The following is a 19603-nucleotide window of genomic DNA, read 5'->3' as shown; positions in this document are numbered from 1 at the left end:
TTTTTTTTACTATGCTTATATAGGGCAATTCAAATGATAAATAGAACTTTGTGGTAGACGTTAAGTTCTTTTACACATGGCAAAATAAAGCAAGAGAAATAGATCGTAACATATTCTTAAATCAGTCTGTTTGTATTGAGAATGAGAACCCAAAGCTATATTACCTGGTCTATTTGGATACAGTTAGCAATTTTGTTTTGTTTTATTCCCCTATGAAACAATGTTTGTGATTTGTTGTATCAATCAGTATGTTGTTACAGCTGCAGGTATGTGAAATGTTATTCCCTTCTGTTTACTCAGAACTTGTATGAGACAGTTTCAAGCCCAATTACGCATAGATAATATTAAGCAAATGTGTGTCACGTTGTGACCTCTCTGTTCCTATAGCACGTCTTAATATTTCCCAATTAACTTTAGAATTCACTGAATATTCCTTATTAATGCTTTTTATGTGGTTCCATATGGAAATATAAATCTATATAAACCATGTGGAAAAGACCCTGAAACTAGGAAATGAAAACTCAGCCTTTTCCAGTATATTTAAAAGTGACATTCTTACATCTTTTGTTCAGTAACATGTATTTGCAAGTTGTTCATATGTATACCAGAATATATTTTTGAAAACAACAAACAAATGAGGCAGAAATTCCATGCCAACGATAGGCACTTTTCATTTTATTTTCCTCCTATTTATCCAGTAAGTATAAGTAAAAGCAGTAGAAACACCCTATTATTCAGACTAATTATTACATCAAATAACAGAGGATTTAAAATATTGAAAGTGAAAATAAAACAAATAAGTAAAGTAGAATAAAAATATAAAACTAAATACATAAAAATAGTTTTTGGCCATTGTGCTTGGTGGAATGTAATATATATTATTGACGCATCATACAGGTTTTTATCTTTGCACCAGAAAAGTTATGCTCCATTAAATGTTAAGAAAACATTTACTTTCCATAGTAACTTTATCACTCTTTATGTTTGTTTGTATACTTTACTATATCTCACTTTTTCATTTAAAAACTTAGGATAACGTATAGGTGTTTATCCTGCCTAGCAGTGTCCTGTTTCGATATCATAGATAATTTTATTTATTGAGCTTCTGCAGTTGTATCCAAACATACATTTTTCTTTCAGGAAATTGATACACATCCCTGAAGAAGAAATCATTCTGTAATAGAAACCAAGCAGTCATAGTTAATGAGCAGCTTTTTTTTTCATTTATTGCTTAGAAAAATTTCAGATGAACAATGTTTTTGTCATTAAGAGTATTGTATCTACACACTGATTTTCTCGTTTCCAAACCATTATTGGTCCTTATCTTGTGACTAGTCTGCATTATTTACATATTATTTAAATACACTTTTATTTATAAAATTAATTTAGGCAAAATACTCTGCTTTTTAAAAAATAAAAGATAGCTATAGTGACACATACTCAACTATAAATGGATACTTAAATGCATTGGGATCAAAGTGTCCTGCTTTTTACTAATCTGCATAGAGGCATCAGTCCCTTAGTTGGATCCAACTAGGTGTCTGGCAGAGATGGCTTTAACTTCTCTACCACTTACTTAGGTTCAGATCAGTGATCACCATAAGAGCAACCAGAGCATAACAGAGGAACCAAGAGTTCCTTTACTTGCCAGTCATTAATTCTATTCAAAATTCAATTACATTTGTTGGCATGTATTGATTAACTTTGGAAATATTTCAAACATAGTGTATCACAGAGTGTTAAAGCAGGGCAATATTGAGTTTGTCTCTCACCCCATCTTCTTTTTCAGTGCTAGGCTGATGTTCATGCAACCAGATTCCAATCAATACAGTAAAATGTACAACAATATAATAATACAGTAAATTGAGTCTGATATCAGCGACTCCAGATTAAATTTCAAAAGGCTGTCCTGAGCTGCTCTACAACTTTCTGGAAGGCCATAAGACTGGGGGCCACTCTAGTTTTGGAGAGTAAGGTATTCCATAATAGGGAAGCTTAGACAGAATGACACCATTGGGCCTCCTTGTGTTGCAACTCCTTAGAGATAAGGACCTTAAGCAGTCAAGGACCTTTATCTGGAAAAGTCAGCCTTTTAAGTACTGCGTCCTTAAGCCATTGGGTATCTGAGCAATCAGTATCCTGAATTGCACTTGGAAATGTTATGGTAACCAAGCCATTCCTGGTGTAACAGGATTAACATGGCACTATTGATACTGATCAATAAGAATGTATTCTCATCACCGAACCCAGTCTTCCCCATCACCAGATTTCCACTTCTCTCTTAATGAAAATGCAGGTAGTCCTCGACTTATGGCCACCACTGAGCCCAGAATTTATGTTGCTAAGTGAGAAATTTGTTAAGTGAATTTTATCCCATTTTACGACTTTTCTTGCTACATTTGTTAAGTGAATCACTGTAGATATTAAATTAGTAACACAGTTATTAAGTGAATCTGGCTTCCCCATTGATTTTGCCTGTCGGACCATCGCAAAAGATAATCACATGATCCCAGGACACTGCAACTGTCATAAATATAGGAACCAGTTGTCAAGCACCTGAATGTAAATCAGATGACCACAGGGATGTTGCAACAGTCATAAGTATAAAAAATGGTCATAGGTCACTTTTTTCAGTGCCGTTGTAACTTTGAATGGTCACTACATGAACTGGTGTAAGTCAAGGAGTACCGGTAGCTTGCTTATCTTAGGAAGAAGCGTTTTCTAGTAGTGAATTTATGATAAGCTATTCTTGAACTTTGGAAAAGGTTGGGGCTACATTTGTAATTGCAACAAGATTTCTGAATTTTGGAAACCATCTTAAGTATTATTCTTTTTTTGTATAGCACAAACCACAGTAGACTACTGATATGCTCGTGCACATCTGCATTGCCATCCCCATGATTCTACAAGGTTTTGCAAATTTTAAAAAGTGAAGTAAAAATGACTTGTTCAGTGGGAAATGTTTTCTAAAGTCAGCAAATATCAACCCTAGGCACTATAACTTTATATTCAGTAAGAGTTTTTCTCAGTAGAGACATTAGCCTTCAAGTTGTGCTTGTTTTTCAAAAGCAACAACTGGCTACTTATCATTTAAATTATCCCAACAGAGATCATATGAAGAACTCTAACTAGCACCTATAGAATAGTTGCTTTTCCTTATGGAATAATCATTGTAATAGACAAATATCTTAATAGCAGTAGTACTTTATATTTTGAGATACAAAAAAGGAGCAGAGAACTATAGATAACTCCCTGTAATAATGACTTGCTTCAGAAATGGGTTTCCTTTCTGTGCACAATTATGTGATTCACTATGGTTATCAGGACAAACATCAGTGACCGCAATATTCTGAGCTCACAAGATCCAAGCCAGGTTTTAGTTTGTTCCAGGGCAGTTCTGTTTGGATCCCAAAATAGATCCAGAAACTAAAACAATAGAATCAGGTAACAGAAGCTCTGTGGTTCAGTAAACATAATTTGGTTTATATATTAGTCAATTGTCCTATTATCATTGCTGAAATGTTGTGATATCTGGGTGTATGTTGGGCCACCAATGACCCCTATCAGTAGTGAGATTGCTGCCTAAAACTGTTCAGCCTTTCAGTATAGACTGAGGTTAGAGTTATGCTTTCTGTTGCTTAGAAGCAGATTATTAAAATTCTACTGAATTTATGACTGGTCATTGCTTAATCATCTGCAAAGATAATCAAACCTGCCAGTGGAAGTGACATTATGTGAACATTGTGCTTTACCCAATTTTACACTGGTCCCTTTCCCAAAGGAGAATCTAGCCATTGTTCCCTCAATATAAAAGGCTATTATTGTAATCTCTCTTTTTTCAAATCCAAATGAGATCTTTAAATGGCAAGTAGCTAGTTGGATTTTACCCTAGAAAGAGGAAGATCTTAGAAGTGTCATTATTCCATTAATGCATGTAGGGAATGAGGGACATATTTCTTATCCAGGGGCCCCAACTCTAATTCCTAAATACCGGTACTTTAATCTTTTAAGAGTTGAGGCTCTGGGTAAGAAATTTATACTACCTCATATACACGTGCCTGTGTGCATATGTGCATGTATCTGTAATTATATTTTTATTTTATATTAGGGTAACCATGGTAAAATTGTCACTAGCATTTCGTGCTTTTATTTCACTTGGTAGAATGCCTGTTAAAGTACGATTTGTCTTTCTAGTCAAGTTCTACTGTGACATCTATTGCCTACATAGCAATATTCTTGCTGTAGTATTTTTTTTCCTATAGTATCTTGGATGGTGGAGAGTTTCCTGTGGAGTAACTTAGATGCTAATTTCTATAGATGTTTCTAAACTTGTTTTTTCTTCACATTGGGTGGGTTATTGTTTGCATTTTATTTGATAGATTTATAGAAAACCAATATGGATATAAAGACCTGTATTTCTTCATGCTTTATTGATCAGGAGAGGGCAAAGCTTCTTTCTTTTTTTTGATACATTTGCAAATTGTTAGCATGTATGTCTTCTGTCTTTGCACTCTGAAGAAAATATTATTTGAGATCAGTAGAGATTAACTGTCATTATATATGGAAAATCAGATGAAAGCCAGAAATATGCATGACACCCTCTCCCCCAGAAAACCACTTATTGACTGAGAGTTGGAGGAAATAAATCTTCTCCTATATATGCCTGGGGCTTTGTAACCCTCAACATCACTACAGAAGTATAGGGATGAGAAAGGCAAAATTCAAGAACCAATTAACCATGTGGCATAAGCCTGGTAAAAGGGACGCGGTGGCTCAGTGGGTTAGGACACTGAGCCTATCGATCAGAAGGTTGGCAGTTTGGTGGGTCGAATCCTGAATGCCGCGTAACAGAGTGAGCGCCTGTTACTCGTCCCAGCTTCTGCCAACCTAGCAGTTTGAAAACACGTAAAAATGCAAGTAGAAAAATAGGGACCACTACGGTGGGAAGGTAACAGCGTTCTGTGCGCCTTTGGCGTCTAGTCATGCCAGCCACATGACCACGGAGACATCCTCGGACAAGCGCTGGCTCTTCAGCTTTGAAACGGAGATGAGCACCGGCCCCTAGAGTCGGAAATGACTAGCACACATGTGCTTTACCTTTACCTATAAGCCTGGTTAGGTGGGAACTGCCTATCTCCCATAGTATCTGGCAGGGTTGGCATGCTTGAGGTTCCCTCAATTAATCAAATCATCCCTTGGGATCTGGAAGTGCTCCTTCTCTTCAACATCAATTAACTGCTGGAATGAGGTTCTCCCTGAAATCTGAATGGGTCAATGGGTTGTTTTAGAAGAGATGTGAAGATCTGGCTGTCTTCACCCAGGCCTTTGATGAAGAAGAGTGAGACTCCTTGCTTCATTTCCAACCAGAGATGTATAAAGTGAGCCCTAGAACAGGTAAGGAATCTGGTGTTCACTGAAGTGAAGATGAATGTCGTCTTCCAGGTTTTGGGACAGAGTGGTGGTTGAGCTCCATATCATTTTTATTTTTATTTTAAATGTAAGCTATCAGAGTCATTTGGAGTTGGGTAACTTCTAAACAGTGATTAAATAAATAAATACAAATATTTTGTATGCTTATTAATGTGTCAGTATTTCACCTGCTGGATAAGATGGAAAAAGAATGAGGGATTGGTAATTGTGTCTTTTGTCCTGCTGAAGTATTAAAATATCAAGGACAGATAGGCCTTGGTGGAGCAGTGGGCTAATGCCTCCTTAAGTAACACCAGCTGCCTGCAATTAGTGCAGGTTCACATCCCACCAGGCTCAAGGTTGACTCAGCCTTCCATCCTTCCGAGGTAGGTAAAATGAGGACCCAGATTGTTGGGGGCAATAAGCTGACTTTGTAATAATAATAATAATAATAATAATAATAATAATAATAATAATAATAATAATAACAACAACAACAACAACAACAACAACAACAACAATAATAATAATAATAATAATAATAATAATAATAATAATAATAATAATAATAATAATTTAATTTGTATACCGCCCTTCTCCCGAAGGACTCAGGGCAGTGAACAGGGCAATACATAATAAAAAACAGGATACAAAAATTAAAAAGTGATTAAACAACTATGCCTGTAGTAATTAATACATATTAAAAGTTAAAACTAATTATAAAAACCCAACCCCATACCGTCAGACCAGGCCAGCTTGTTCAAAAAAGAAGGTTTTGAGATCGCGCCGGAAGGAGCGAAGGTCGGGGGCCACCCGGAGCTCGACCGGCAAGCGGTTCCATAGGTCTGGCGTGCCCACAGAGAACGCTCTCCCCCTGGGGGCCACCAATCGGCATTCTTTGATTGGAGGCACCCTGAGGAGGCCCTCTCTGTGGGAGCGCACTGGACGGAGGGAAGTTGACGCCGGCCGCAGGTGTTGCCGTAGGTAATCCGGACCCATACCATGTAGGGCTTTGTAAGTCATCACTAACATCACTAACATCACTTCAGCCGCTTGAGATGGGGCCGAAAGCACTAATAAGCAGGCATATACATAGAATGAAGTCTATTGCTAAGCACATTGATTTGTGCTTTAAATTGTAAGCCGCCCTGAGTCTTCGGAGAAGGGCGGGATATAAATGGGATTTTAAAAAAATGAGTAAAAGGGAGCATTATAAAGTGAGTTAGAATGAGATTTAAAAGCTGTTTATACATTTGTAGTTGGTATTAAATTAAATTAAATTCTGAACTGAATTATTAAATTACAAATATAGTATAGTCCTTCATATTGTAAAATTTAAGTAGGTGAATAATTAACATTTAATAATATTGGAAAATTTTCTCTAGTAAATAAGAAAAATACCATAGAAGTATTTTTGCCAGACATTGGGATGACTCTGATATTTGTTGGCAAAAGTTACATCCTCTAACAGTTATTTAAAAGATAATAAGATCTTTTTGGAACCTTTAATATATTTATTCCAAACTGTCTTCCAGTTATACCACAGGGATAAGTGGAGGTGTTGATGGCAGTATCTTCTACATGATGGCAGTGGATGACATAGTCAAGGTTCTTGGCAATTTCTCCGAGACAAATGGGCAGATGGTAAAGAAGAAAGCAAAGAGAGTAGGCACTGTATGAAGCATGAAAACGAGGGAAAACTGAATTCTCAAAAAGAGCCAAATGTATAATTGCAATATATATGCTTTGAACATTAGTATTTGTTGAAGAGTTCAAATTGCTTTAAGGAACTTAAGGCAAGAAAGGGATCGTGTTAGGATCCTGAATATAGGACTGCAATCAGAGTATTGTTATATATATTCCTTTGCCAATTGGGCCCGCAATACTGGCTAATGTCATGGATCCATATTGTTTTAGGAAAAACAAATACACAGTATGTGACCTGCACATGGATTAGAGAACAAACGAAAGTATGCAATATCATCAAGAGAGTAAAAGAATTGAAATGGAAATGGACTGATCACATAGCAAGAAGAACTGGAGGCAGGTGGACCAAGGCAGTCATAGAATGGATCCCACTTGATAAAAAGTGTCCACAAAAGAGACCTAAAACAAGATGGAGTGATGACATCAGCAAGTATTGTGTGCCCAATTGGCAAAAGAAAGCTTAGGACTGTATTGGTTAGAAACATGCAGAAGAGGCCTTCATCCTGCAGTGGGATAGACAATGGCTAAAATGACGATATTAATTATATTTATTTATTTATTTTATTTATTTATTTAGATTTATATACTGCCCTTTCCCGAAGGACTCAGGGCGGTTTACAGGGCATTTAAAAAACAGTCAATACAAACGTTAAAACAAATTAAAAGAGATTAAATAGAACCCTGAGAAAATTAAAACCCAGTTAAAATTAAAATTAAAAATATTCTCAGCCTGGGCCAGAGAGCTCGAAGAGCCAGGTCTTCAGGTCCCAGCGGAATGAACGGAGGTTGGGGGCAGTCCTAAGCTCTGCAGGCAGCTGGTTCCACAGGGCAGGCGCACCCACTGAAAAGGCCCTACCCCTGGGTGTTACCCGCCGGCAGTCTTTAACCGGCGGCACCCTGAGGAGACCCTCCCTGTGGGAGCGCACTGGCCGAAGGGAACTTGAATATAGTAAATATTCATATAGAATATGAGTATAGTAAAATGACAGCTTGGGTACAATTGGGCACAGGAATGCACACTTCAAAGCAGTTAACAAATGATAAATTTTGGCAAGTATTTATATAATTATGTTTCAGTATAATACTATCAGTAGAGCTGGAGGAAAAAAAATCCACAAAATTCCCTATGTGGAAACGCTTTGCCCTTCTAAGGATGGCAATATTGAAATATAAACTCATGTTCTGTTATATAGTAATTTCTATCAAGACATATGGAAACAGCTTATTAATGCCTCTTCTAACTCAATTTCTAAGATAGACTGAAAAATTTTATGTTCAATTTTCACTAGCAGATAAGGACCCAAGGTAACGCTTGCTATTTCAAATTTTGTTTTCACAGCTTGTAAAACCTGTTTATTGCTAATAGCAAAATAATGCAAGAATACTTGTATATTTTTATCTTGCAAGCCTTAATTTATTCTGTATGTTCTACTTTTTTATTTCTACTAGGTTTTATTTTAGTAAGTTTTATTTAATCCGGATTACTAACCTGTAGTAAAGAAGTGAATTACATTTTGCTTAAATTAGTGGATATGATTTGGAAATGATTTTGTGTCTGTGTGTAAGCACCTAACGAGGGTTTCTAGTAAGAATCATCTAAGAGTTTCATGGGAGTCACGCTACCTTGTTCTGATGTCATGATCATTCATTCAAGGGTTAGTCAGGGAGTACACTAAATATTTTTGATAATCACTAATATCCAGGGTTTTTTAAATAGAATGTTAATGTTTTATACACTTTTTTTTTAAAAAAATGGATGTCCATTGACACCATCGTGGAATGTAACGGGCTGTATTGCAAACTCCTGGTATTTGCTGCTAGCAAAGGAAAAAACAGAGTTACTTGGTTTAAAAACAAAGGGAAAGGGTTTTTCTCCCTCAAAATGAAACAAGTTTGGGCCAAATATTGAAAGCTAACTAGACTTTGCATGAGAGACCATTTGTTTGGAATATAAGATATATTTAATATTGTAAATAATACAGTGTATTGTATTATGCAATAAAGTAATAACAACTATAGTATGGATTAGAAATAGTCTTTATGTCGGAACTGAAAATACTTGGGAATTTATTAGCAAGATTTATTTAGAGAAAAGAAATCATGTGGATTTTTGTTCTTGGTATAATTTTTTAATCCTGCGCATTGTATCTGAGGGAAATATTCAGAAAGAGCCCCTGCAGAGAAAAACATTTGGCCAGCCCAGTTCAGGTGTGGAAAGTAGAGCACCCAGTGAGTTTTCTCTGCAGACTGTGTTGCTGAGGAATAAAATTATTGCATTGTGGAATATTTCCAATTAAAGCTTTTAAAATGTGATTTTAAAACTTTACAGCAATAGTCGAATTTGAAGTATTGTTCATGCAATCCCCAAGACTATTGTTTCTCGAAAATGCCTGCATAATTTTATTTTCTTAACAACAATACAATCCATATAATTATTCAATATGTGAGTAAGGCTGGTTTTGAAATCTTGCAACATGGGACCTATTTTATGCAAATGCTACATATTAGTCATCTTAATATTTATAAGGAATTAAGTTTGTTTCAAAAATGGGAACTTTTGTATATAAACATATGCCGTTTCTGTTGATCAACTGAAGAATTATATGCATACCTGAAAGCAAATGCAGTACATGGGGAAATAATGACTTACTTCAAAGAATAAAACAAAATGTGTAACTCTAGAAAGAAAACTGGAGAAAATATTAAGCTAATGTGAGTGAGAAAAAGCATATTTGTTGAGTTAAACAATGCATAATTCCCTGGATATAAAGAATTAAGAATTACTGCTAAGCTTGTAAGCCGCCCTGAGTCTTCGGAGAAGGGCGGGATATAAATGGAATTAAAATAAATAAAAAAAATAGGACCATAGTTGCTATGTAAATAGTGGCTATGTAGATAAAGGTAGTCCTCATTTAATGATCTGTCACTTAGCACCATTCGAAGTCACAACAGACCCCCCCCCCCAAAAAAAGCTATTTATGACCCGGTTTTAAGTTACAGTCATTGCAGTGGCCTGCAGTCATTTGTCCTTATGATCGACCATCAGGATGTTGCAGCACCTCTCTTCTCTCCTCCCCTTTGCCCTGCCAGGTCCCCCTAGGAATTGGGCCTGCTTCTTATCCTCCTTACCCACCCTCCATCACACACTTACCTTTTCAAGGTTTCTGGATCTCAGGTTGGGGAAGGAGGGCAGGTCATTTGTCTCTGGTCTGCTTGCTGCCTTCTAGAAGCAGCTTCCATTTTGAACACTCCTAGAATTCCTTGCATTGCACTGAAATGGAAGCTGCTTCCAGGAGGCTTAACAAGGGTTACATGCTGCTGGAAAAGCTCTGGAGCTCCAGAGACCCTCAAAAAATAAGTGTGCAATGGGTGATGGGGGAGGAGGGCTGGTAGGGGAGAAAAGGCCTGTGGGGACCCAGTGTGAGTGAGAAAGCCCTGTAGGGACCAGGTGTGAGGGGAAAGAATAGCAGGGAGGCAAGAGCGTGGAGACCCTGAGGGATGGGAAATGGAGCACGGTGTGTGACTCAGTAAGGTGGGGAAGGCCATAGGATGCCCAGGGCACACAGGTCTCAGTATTAAGATGGAGTATAAATTGGTGAATAGGGAATATGTGTGAATTAAATAAGTCGACACAAGGCCTGATATGTAGATAATTGGCATGTTTGTTACTCTGAGCAGATAGAATGAAGCCAATCTTGCAAATGCCCCTACATTCTGGATTTTTCTCCCTAAATATTTAAATCAATATCATTGTTGGAATTCAGTTCAGTTTACAAGAAAATTACACCATGGCTGACATCAGTATCATTCCCAACCTGCGGTGCTTTTGAGAAAAAAAAAGACATTGTGGAATTCCTGACTAAAAATGACAATTTTTAATGAATTTTAATGAATTGAGAACTATAAAAAACAAGAAGGCAGGGAGGCAGTATGGTTTGATGCTTAGGTGTTCTTTCATTACATAACCATTTCTATAAACATCTCTGACCCTAGTTTGTTCATAGACTCCAATTTTATAAACAAATGTAAGTTTGTGTAATATAGACTTAGACCCAATTGGTGTAATGGTTAAGGCAGTCATTTTCTCCAGCTGTAAAAAGGAGGCAGTGGCAAATGACTTCTGAAAAACCTTGCCAACAAAACTGCAGAAACCTGTCTGGGCAGTCTTCAAAAATTGGACATAACTGAATGGAAGAAAAAAAGATGCTTAATATTATGCAATAAATATATTTACTTGGGGAAAGAAAGAAAAAGAAAGAAATTGTATATTGTTATTGAATTAAAACCAGTATACCTTAAGTCGTGATTTAACTGTTTAAATTTTAAAGAACCTGATAGTGTTATAAAAATTTCAGATGACTGATTCCATCACTTTGAATTCTTTTTTAAAAATAATCAGTATCAGAGCGGTTCTGTTAATGTGTATTCATAGGATGGATATGTTTACAGCCTCAGGAAATAGTTTTAAGTAAACTATTGATCAATGTTGTTGTTAGCTGCGAAGTCGAGTCCGACCCATTGCGATCCCATGGACAACATTCCTCCAGGCCTTCCCGTCTTCTACTTTCTTCTGGAGTCCATTTAGGTTCACATCTACTGCTTTAGTGACTCCATCCAGCCACCTCATTCTCTGTCATCCCCTTCTTCTGTTGCCCTCAATCTTTCCCAGCATTAGGCTCTTCTCCAGTGAGTCTTTCCTTCTCATTAGGTGGCCAAAGTATTTGAATTTTAGCTTTAGGATCTGGCCTTCTAAAGAGCAGTCAGGGTTGATCTCCTGTAGGACTGACCGGTTTGATCGCCTTGCAGTCCAAGGGTCTCGCAGGAGTCTTCTCCAGCACCATAGTTCAAAGGCCTCAATTCTTTGGCGCTCAGCCTTTTTTATGGTCCAGCTTTCACTGCCATACATTGCAACTGGGAAGACCATAGCCTTGACTATGCGCACTTTTGTTGACAGGGTGATGTCTCTGCTTTTTAGTGTGCTGTCTAGATTTGCCATTGCTTTCCTCCCAAGGAGCAAGCGTCTTTTAATTTCTTGGCTGCAGTCCCCATCTGCAGTGAACTTGGAGCCCAGGAAAATAAAATCTGTCACTACCTCCATTTCTTCCCCATCTATTTGCCAGGAATTGAGAGGGCCGGATGCCATGATCTTGGTTTTTTTAATGTTAAGTTTCAGCCCAAGTTTTGCACTCTCCTTCTTCACCTGCAACAAGAGGCTCTTTAGTTCCTCTTCACTTTCTGCCATTAGAGTGGTATCATCTGCATCTGCATAGGTTGTTGATGTTTCTTCCGGCAATCTTAATTCCAACTTTTGATTCATCTAGCCCTGCCTTTCTCATGATGTGCTCTGCATATAAGTTAAATAGGGAGGGCGACAGTATACAGCCTTGCCAGACTTCTTTCCCAATTTTGAACCAATCAGTGATTCTGTGTCCAGTTCTCACTGTTGCTTCTTGGCCTACATATAGGTTTCTCAAGAGACACGCCCATCTCTTTAAGAACTTGCCACAGTTTGTTATGATCCACACAATCAAAGGCTTTAGCATAGTCAATGAAGCAGAAGTAGATGTTTTTATGGAACTCTCTAGCTTTCTCCATGATCCAGCGTATGTTGGCAATTTGATCTCTAGTTCCTCTGCCTCTTCGAAATCCTTCCTGTACTTCTGGTAGTTCTTGATCCACATACTGCTGGAGTCTAGCTTGTAGGATTTTAAGCATAACTTTACTAGCATGAGAAATGAGTGGAATGGTGCGATAGTTTGAACATTCTTTCACACTGCCTTTCTTTGGAATTGGAATGTAAACTGATCTTTTCCATTCCTGTGGCCACTGTTGAGTTTTCCAAATTTGCTGGCAAATTGAGTGTAACACTTTTACTGCATCGTCTTTTAAGATTTTGAATAACTCAGCTGGAATATTGTCACCTCCACTAGCTTTGTTGTTGCTCAGCTTTTCTAAGGCCCACTTTACTTCACATTCTAGGATGTCTGACTCGAGGTCAGTGACCACCTCATTGTGATTATCAGGGACGTTAAGGTCATTCTTGTATAGTTCTTCTGTGTAATTTTGCCACCTCTTCTTAATCTCTTCTGCTTCTGTTAGGTCCCTGCCATTTTGGTCCTTTATCATGCTCATTTTTGCATTAAATGTTCCCTTCATCTCTTCAATTTTCTTGAAAAGATCTCTGGTCCTCCCTATTCTATTGTTTTCTTCTATTTCTTTGCACTGTTCATTTAAGAAGGCATTCTTATCTCTTCTAGCTATTCTCTGGAATTCTGCATTCAACTGGGCGTATCTTTCTTTTTCTCCCTTGCCTTTCGCTTCCCTCCTTCCCTCAGCTATCTGCAAAACTTCCTCAGGCAACCATTTTGCTTTCTTGCATTTCTTTTTCTTTGGGATGGTTTTGGTTGCTACCTGTTGTACAATGTTGTGAACCTCTGTCCATGTTCTTCAGGCACTATGTCTATCAGATCTAATTCCTTAAATCTATTTGTCACCTCTACTGTATATTCAACAGGGATATGATTTAATTCGTACCTGACTGGCCTAGTGCTTTTCCCTACTTTCTTCATTTTAAGCCTAAACTTTGCAATGAGAAGCTCATGGTCTGAGCCACAGTCAGCTCCTGGTCTTGTTTTTACTGACGGTAAAGAGCTTCTCCATCTTTGGCTGCAGAGCATATAGTCAATCTGATTTCCGTGTTGACCGTCTGGTGATGTCCATATGCAGAGCCCTCTCTTGGGGTGTTGGAAAAGAGTGTTTGCTGTGACCATTGTATTCTCTTGACAAAATTCTATCAGCCTGTGCCCTGCTTCATTTTGTACTCCAAGGCCAAACTTGCCTGTTATTTCAGTTATCTTTTGGCTTCCTACTTTAACATTCCAATCCCCCATGATGATAAGGACATCATTTTTTGGTGTTAGTTCTATAAGGTGCTGTAGGGCTTCATATAACCGGTCAATTTCATCCTCTTCAGCATTGGTGGTTGGGGCATAGACTTGGACTACTGTGATATTGTCCTTGATCAATACATAGTTAATATTTCAAACAGTGACATGATGTCACTACCTTTGTGGTGTGAATGACACATTACATTTTTTCCTGTGATCTTAATCTCTTACTTATTTTATAAAGTATGAATTGAAATTGCTATTTACACTGTTTCTTATATCATTCCTTTGTCTGTGACAATATTTTACCCAGTTCCTGAATATAGGAAGGCTTAGAACGTTTGTTTCTGCTGTATATTTATTTTTCTTAGAATCACACACAAACACACACACACACACACACACACACACACAGAGAGAGAGAGAGAGAGAGAGAGAGAGAGAGAGAGAGAGAGAGAGAGAGAGAGAGAGAGAGAGAGAATTTATTTTATTGGAGGGTGGGAGATTGTATCAATGGACCTTCGTGTGGGATGCTTCAGGCTTCCTGTCCTGTTCTACATGAAACCACTGGTTTATCTGTCTGCCAGTTCAGGGTTTGGTATCATCAGTATGCTGATTATATCCAGCTCAACCTGGCACAGGTGAAGCTGTTCATGTATTAAGAATCCACCAGGGTTTAATTTACTTTAACCAGAGGAAAACTCAACTCTTCTTTCTTTCTTTGCTATTTCAGCAAACCCCCTAATTATGATTCCTTGTATGTGAATAGCTGTGCTCAAGGTAGTTTCATTAAATATGAAAGAAATATAGCCCTTTTGTTCACATGGGAAATAGAGTTTAAAGAGGTTTTTTTTAAAAATTAACACTATAATTTCCTGGGATCTTCTACATTTAATTATTACTATAGCAGGTATAATAAATGGGTGGAAAACATGGAGAAACATGTTTCATATTTGTCCTCTTTGTAAACAGATTCTGTGTTTATGGAACTGGTTGTACTAGAATCTCAGGCAGTTAGTCTAAATAAATGTCTATGTCTTTGCTATATAGAATCCCAATTTTGTCTTTAAAATAGCATAGATTTCATGGGACAATGAATTAAAAAAGAATCCTGTGTTTATTATTTTTATAAATAAAGGTGGCAAACATATCTAATACTTCCTCCTCCTCCTATTTTCTCCATAACAACTCTGTGTGGTGAGTTGGATTGAGAGAGAATAATTAGCCCAAAATCATCAAGCTGGCTTTCATGTCTAAAACAGAACTAAAATTCACAATCTCCTAGGAATCTCCAATAGTTAATTCTTCTTTCTGGCTTCTGCATAGAGAATTTGCCCACAATGTCTTTCTTCTTTCTGTTTTCCCTCTTCATGAGTATATAAGCAGCATATTGAAGGCAAGGGGAAAGAAGGGAATCGCACCATCAACTTATTGCATATCTTTATTTTTTTGTAAAAATGAAAAAAGATTTGGAGGAGCCACTTGAAACTGACTTTAAAAGTAGATAGAATACTGGCTTAAAGAAGCAGGGCAATTTAGCTATGCTGTAATCACACCAACTTAGAAAGTATACTATACTTCAGGTAGTCCTTGACTCACAACCCAATTGAGCCCAAAATTTCTATTGCTAAGCAATACAGTTGTTAAGTGAATTTTGCCCTATTTTACAACCTTTCTTGCCACAGTTGTTAAGTGAATTCCTATAGTTGTTAAATTAGGAACATGGTTGTTAAGTAAATCTGGCTTCCCCGTTGACTTGGCTTTTCAGAAGGTCACAAAAAGTGATCATGTGACCCTGGGACACTGTGACCAACATAAATGTGAGTCAATTGCCAAGCATCTGAATTTTGATCATGTGACCATAGGGATGCTGTAATAAGTTTAGTATGCTTAATTAAGTCAGTGTTTTTGTCCTGCTTAAACCACCAGGGATTGGGTCTTCCCTTCCCAGCATACCAAAAGCTAATATACCATTTGGCCTGTCTTAATGTAATGTTGGAGACCTAGACAGAACATGAAAAATAGATCACACCAATGCAGAAGAGGTGCTATAAAATGATGAAGTGGTATCTGATTGCAGTCTGAAACATCCAAGGATTCCTGCGGGTTGGAGACATGGACTGGTGAACTTCCTTCAGAGTATCAGGTTGTTTGATTCATCAAAAAGAAAAAAAGAAAACATTTCCTTTTAACTGTAAAACTGAAGATAATTTTAGTGTTAGGTTTTTACCTTTCCTTTTAGAAAACGTTTTATATATAATTTCTACTCATTTTAATTTTTTCCCTTAGATTGTATGCTTACAAAATAAATGCAAAAACTTTTACTTTTTTTGTTGAAAGTATAAACTGTTATAACAATTTATTTAAGATAATCAGGAAAAATTACATTTTTAGCTGTTTGACTGTATGGTTAAATTTGGTCATCTTTAATCTTTCCTTCATGAAAAATCATTTCTGTTTGTAATAGGGTTAAAATGGATATGTGGAGGAGACATGTGAACAAGCCTTCCTTTACTGTTATAACTTCAAATACAGAATGTATATGTAATTATGAAAAATCAGATAGCATTGTCACATTTGATTGGTTTTCGGTGAAGATTTATTTTTATCCCAGTAAGGGGATGAATTCTATTAAAACAAGGAGAGGAAGGAGAGTTACAATGAATAACTGTTACAGCCCCATTTGGACTAGAACAATGAGTGTCTAATTCAAACTACCAAGGAAACATTTTCAAAAGCACTTTAGTGACTTTGAAGTATAAGTTCCATTAGAGTTTCGGCTATCACATGCTGAAAGTACTTTTGTTTTCTCTGCATTTACTCTAGGGTCAGGAAAGGAAAAATAAGCGGTGCCTTTAATGTTGCAAAATGAAAATACTTTTTAATGTCTTCATGGATGGGAGCGGACTGTTAAAATGCTAACATTCTTTTTTGGTCTTAATCATACAAGGCTGCATAAATTTTACTGTGGTTATAAAATTCAGACCATTAAAGGCCTTTCCTAGAAATTGAAAGGCTGAGCACCAAAGAATTGAGGCCTTTGAACTATGGTGCTGGAGAAGACTCCTGCGAGTCCCTTGGACTGCAAGGCGATCAAACCGGTCAGTCCTAGAGGAGATCAACCCTGACTGCTCTTTAGAAGGCCAGATCCTGAAGTTGAAACTCAAATACTTTGGCCACCTAATGAGAAGGAAGGACTCACTGGAGAAGAGCCTAATTCTGGGAAAGGTTGAGGGCAAGAGAAGAAAGGGACGACAGAGAATGAGGTGGCTGGATGGAGTCATTGAAGCAGAAGGGAAAAAAGTATTTATTTCAGAAGGAATAGTTCTATTGGAATGTTCCAGTAATTTGAGTGATTTTTGAATAAAATTAACATTTTGAATAGTTTGCTGGAAAGAAGAATGAAATCTCAAAAGTAGATGGTGTAACAGTGTTACCAAATAACTAGGCAACTTACAGAAAATGATCTGCAGCATGGAATAAACAAATATGGTTTTCTGTTTGGGAAACAGGAAGTTCAGTACAGGTAGTCCTAGAGTTATGACCACAATTGAGCCCAACATTTATGTTGCTAAGTGAAATATTTGTTAAGCGAATTTGTCTCATTTTATGACTTTTCTTGCCATAGTTGTTAAGTGAATCATTGCATTTGTTAAGTTTTGTGACCTTCTAACGAGCAAAGTCAATGGGGAAGCCAGATTCAATTTACGGTTGTAAAGTAACTCCGGTTTCCCCATTGACTTTGCTCATCAGAAGGTCACAAAAGATGATCACATGACCCCAGGACACTGCCACACTCATAAATAGGAACCACCTGCCAAGCATCTGAAATTCGATCATTTGACCATGGATATGCTTCAATGGTCGTAAGTGTGAAAACCAGTCATAAGTCACTTTTTCCCGTGCTGTTGTAACTTCGAACAGTCACTAAATGAACTGTTGTAAGTCGAGGACTGACTGTAATATAACAAGTAAACTTATCTACCAAACAGAGAGTAATATTTTTCTATATCCAAAGTAGCTCTGACTCTTACTTTTTATTCCTTTCAACTAAGTCCAGCTTATAGTGTGTAGATTGGCTGAAGTATATAATCAGAGTGTCCATGGACTGGAGGAGTTTTTTGGTTGGTCGTTGGGGCAATCATGGGATCAGTATGTTCTAAACATCTTGGAACAAGGTGTCTCATTTTATTCTAAGTTTGGCTTCAAACACGTATCCCTTTTCTCTTCTAGTAAGTGCATACTGTAGAACATGTGGAATATATTCCAGAAAAAGAAAAAAAATGGCAATCACACCCGCTTTAAGTGGGTTAGGACGCTGAGCTTGTCGATCATAAGGTCGGCAGTTTGGCGGGTCGAATCCTGAGTGCCGCGTAACAGAGCGAGTGCCTGTTACTCGTCCCAGCTTCTGCCAACCTAGCAGTTCGAAAGCACGTAAAAATGCAAGTAGAAAAATAGGGACCACTACGGTGGGAAGGTAACAGCGTTCTGTGCGCCTTTGGTGTCTAGTCATGCCGGCCACATGACCACGGAGATGTCCTCGGACAAGCGCTGGCTCTTCGGCTTTGAAACGGAGATGAGCATCGGCCCCTAGAGTCGGAAACGACTAGCACGCACGTGCGGGGGAACCTTTACCTTTACCTTTATGCACCTATACACACACACATACTTATACACACACACAGAGATATACATAAACATACATAATGAAAAACAAACAATTGAAAATATTTATTTGCCCTGGTTCTTAAAAAAGTAACCTTTCTGTGAAATAAAGATTACCAATCTATTTCAGAGTGCAGAGTGCTTGGTAATATGATTCTAATAAAGCCAACTTTATTACCAATAATGATTCATAGTTCCTTCAATATCAAATCTACCTAACTGTATGGTTGTTTTTGATGGTGGCCTGTGATGAAACTTTGGATCTTAATACTTAATTCTCTTTCTGATAAAAAATACTTGTATTTTTAAATTGTTAGTTAATTAAGTTCATTTCCTATTTTACTGAGTTAATAAGGCATCCTTTTTTTTCCTGGCTAATTTTTCTCCCAGCAGTTTTGGTGATGTGAAACTGCAGAAAAAATATATCGTCCTTGAGAAATTTGCTTTGAGTAAGGATAATTAAGAGAGGGGGAGATAAGGGTGGGGGGGATAATAGCAAGTACAATATTTGTTGAAATGTCAACCTAATAGTTACTGGCACTTCAATCTATATTTACTTAAAAGTTCCATTTAATTTATTGTCTGATAGGTAGTTTTAGAATTTAAATCAAATAGATCAAAGACATCTATAATTTAGGGAGAGAGGACATACCTCTCATCTTTGTTGCCTTATGCATGTAGCAAAACATTTTTGTATTTAATTTGCACATAGTACATTCTTTCCGTTAAATTTTACGACAGTGATTGTTTCTTGTGGTTCTCTTGTCTTAGGACTGATGGATCTGTAAAGGAAGCAGTATCCAAGCAATCTATCTACAGTACAAATCTATAAGTAAAAGCCTGTGTTTTGAAAGATTGAAGATGTTATACATAGTCTTTAGTTTCATTTCTTTATTTCAGTTTTATATATAGTAGAAGTGGTTTTGAGATTAACA

The 19603-nt window shown here is 37.2% G+C and overlaps 1 protein-coding gene across 2 annotated transcripts in view; it reads left to right on the top strand.

Annotated features, from left to right (window-relative positions):
* The window catches only part of BEND5 (BEN domain containing 5), a gene marked incomplete at its 5' end in the record, with an annotated part of 895229 nt that overhangs the window by 147340 nt on the left and 728286 nt on the right, over window positions 1-19603 (top strand). The window lies entirely within an intron of this gene.

Source organism: Vipera ursinii (assembly GCF_947247035.1).
Source record: "Vipera ursinii genome assembly, chromosome: 3".
NCBI lineage: Eukaryota > Metazoa > Chordata > Lepidosauria > Squamata > Viperidae > Vipera > Vipera ursinii.
Note: the sequence above shows the minus strand (reverse complement) of the source record. Positions and strands in the feature narration are given on the sequence as shown.